Raw genomic sequence first — 3518 nt, forward strand, 5'->3', positions numbered from 1 at the left:
GTTACATGTTGATATACTCAAATTTTTGAATTATGTACTTTTGATTAAAATCAAGTTATTTCATACGAGCTTACTAAGCTATAAGCTTACTTTGTTTATTTTTCCTTGTTTTATAGTGATTTCAAAGCTAGTTCAGATTTGGGGATTGTCGGAGACTTCGTCACACTATCCTACTATCACTTTGGTACTTTTGAATTTAAGTATTTTGAGTATATGGCATGTATAGGGACTTTGGTCATTTTGGCATATAAGTGGTTGATAAATGTAGCTATTTGAATTGGCTTGTAAATGTTCTAAGTTTGATTTTGTATATTGCCATAGTAGTTGGCTTATTTTGGTATGTTTGAAACATGTATATATATGTGTATATAGCTTGTGTGATGTTTTGAATGTTGGATATGTGATGCTTACGAAAAATTAGTGCTACAGAAATCTAAAAGTTAAGTTTTGAATGATTGATATGTTAGAGATTATAGACCCAATAATGCATAGTTGATAATGGTCATATTGATGATTTGAGAAAGTAAAGTATGGTATGAATTTGGATTGCATATTGTAGTATTTATGTTTTGTATAGGTTGGAAATGAAATGGTATGGTTTATGCTTGATTGGAGTTGATTTAAATGCCCATATATGCTATGTTTTGGTGCCAATGAGTTTGGTGTAGGGGTGCATTAGTTTAGGTGGCAAATTGACTTGGTAAAATAGCCTATTTTTGTCCACATGGGTAGAGACACGGGTGTGTTTCTCAGCCGTGTGTGATACAGGGTCATGTACACGGTCGTGTGTCTAAAATTAAGTCAGTATGCTCCACATGGCCTTACACACAAGGGTATGACTTGGCCATGTGGCATAAGTCAGTATACCCTACAGATTTGGCATGGCCTAACACACGGCCTGGTACACGGGTGTGTGTGGCCATTTTTAGGGCACACGGGGTAGCCACACAGACGTGTGTGTTGGCAGTGTGACCCAAGTTAGAGAGTTACACGGAGTCAGACACGGGCTGGGATATGGCCATGTGTTCCCATTTCGAATGTCCACATAGCCTGTGACACGGTTGTCTTTGGCCGAGTGAGAGACGGCCGGGCCACATGTTAAACCATAATTTATACATATTTTTATCCCATGCTTAGCGCATTTACGGATGATTTCTCCTTAGATTTGGTGAATTTAATGCTCCTAATCCTTTAATTTCATGTTTTATACTTAGGTGACATAGGAGAGTAAAAAAAGTGAGAAATGGACTGAAAATAGAGAAAATGGACCCACATGGGAAAACAACACGGCCTGGACTTCCTCACACGGGTTTGTCACACGGTCGTGTCAATTTGGCAGGATCGAAGCATGACTTACACGGGTAGACCACACACCCATGCCTATTTAACAGCCTTGACCATGGGCTGGAGTAATTGCACACGGCGTCTCCCTGCCGAGCCCAAATTTAGTCCTTTTCGAAAAAGGCTAATTTTAAGGGCTCTTAGGCATTCAAAAGCCTATTTCAACACTTGAGGAGGCACTTAGGAGGGGGACATAGAGTATGAAGCAAGGAATTACTCAAGGAAAGCCGATTGATCCATTTCAAAAGCCGGATTCATCATCAAGACAGGAGATCTCCCTTCAAGTTCCTTCAGGAGTTTTGGGTTTTCTTATGTTTTGTTATCTTTATGCTTTTGAGATTTTTTCTTTCATAAATATGAACTAAACCTCCTAAATACCTAAGGGAAATGAAACCTAAGACAAATCTTGTTATTATTATCTGAATTGTATGATAAATATTTAACTTGTTCTTGATTATGTATTCTTAATTCTTGTTTTAATATTCCAGGATATTGATTCAAGTCAACGCTCTTATTTAGAGGAGGAATAGACCTTGTCTAAGAGTAAAATTGTCATAATTAAGCGGAGTTGATTGCGCGCCTAGAGATAGGGTGACAAGATTTTGTCGAATTAGGGTGAAACCTAATAAGGGAATCCATAGATCAAGTTAATAAAATTTTAGGGTGTTAATTAGAAAGAGATTTCAATTATTCAACCTAGGGTTAGACGTTATTAGTCTCGAGAGACATAATAATATAACTTAGGGATTTATATGAATCAAGTCAAATGAATAAACCGTCTGATTCAGAGTCAAATAACAAGTGAAGTCTAGGTGGATTTTTCCTTAGGTATTGTCTCAATCAATTGAATTTTCCCAAAAGTATTTTCCCGAGTTTTCTTTCTATGCATTCTTAGTTAGTAATTAGTTTAGATAACCAAACCTCTTAATTTTTCGGCTAGATAATAGAAAGGAAGTAAATACTAGTACTAGTAGTTCCTTTGGGTTCGACAATCCGGTCTTGCTGAACTATACTACTGTTCGATAGGTACACTTGCCTTAATCGTGATAATAAGTTAGTCTCAAGAACATTTCATTTATAAATCTTTAAAACCTGTTACGAATATCACGCATCAAGTTTTTGGCGCCGTTGCCGAGGAACTAGGATATTAGCAACACTCGATTTTTATTACTTTAGCCATTTTACTTTTATTGCAATTTAAAATTTTATTTTCTTTTCTAATTCTTCATTTATTTTCTTTTGATAGGTTTTTCTAGTTTATGACCAGAAGAAACCTGTCAGGACCACTACTTTTTGACGGTGAGATCAACTACACAATTCGTAGAAACTAGAGAGAAATAAGGTGAAGCCTAAGATACACAGAGGACGAGCAAGAGGATGATACTTCAACCGCAACTGAGGAGATGGCTGAAAACCAAGAAAATCTGCTACCTCCTGCGATTGTTGCTGATCCAGTAAATTAGAATCCTGCTCCATGCACTATGTATGATTATGCTAAACCTAATTTAACAGGAACTGAGTCAAGTATAGTTAGACCTGCTATTGCCACAAATAATTTTGAACTAAAACCTAACACAATTCAAACGATACAATAGTTTGTTCAGTTTGATGGTTTGCAGGATGAGGATCCCAACGCTCACTTAGCAAATTTCCTAGAATTTTGCGATACCTTTAAAATTAATGGCATTTCTGATGACACCATTCACCATGAAATGTTTCCATTTTCATTAAGGAATAAGGCTAAGCAATGGTTGAACTCATTACCACGAGGGTCAATCACTACTTGGGAACAAATGATTGAAAAGTTTTTATTAAAATATTTTTCGCCAGCTAAAACTGCTAAATTACGTAATGATATCTCTTTTTTTGTGTAGATGGATTTAGAAACACTCTACGATGCATGAGAGAGATACAAGGACCTTTTGAGAAGGTGTCCTCATCATGGGTTACCGCTTTGGCTACAGGTTCAAACATTTCATAATTGCCTGAATCCTTCGACTCGGCAGATGATTGATGCAGCCGCTGGAGGAACTATCAATAATAACACACCTGAGGCGGCTTACGAATTTATTGAGGAGATGTCACTGAATAACTATCAGTGGCAAGTTATGAGAACAAAGCCAATGAAAGTAGCTGGTATTTTCGACCTCGACGTGATTACTATGCTATCTAACCAA

General features: G+C 36.9%; 1 non-coding gene across 1 annotated transcript; it reads right to left on the bottom strand.

The window, feature by feature from the left end:
* Positions 1-3182: 3182 nt before the first annotated feature.
* On the bottom strand, positions 3183-3289 carry LOC128296091 (small nucleolar RNA R71). The gene has a single exon (XR_008286639.1). It is a non-coding gene; the product is annotated as a small nucleolar RNA R71 (small nucleolar RNA).
* Positions 3290-3518: the final 229 nt, after the last annotated feature.

This window comes from Gossypium arboreum, chromosome 7, assembly GCF_025698485.1.
Source record: "Gossypium arboreum isolate Shixiya-1 chromosome 7, ASM2569848v2, whole genome shotgun sequence".
Taxonomy (NCBI): Eukaryota; Viridiplantae; Streptophyta; class Magnoliopsida; order Malvales; family Malvaceae; genus Gossypium; species Gossypium arboreum.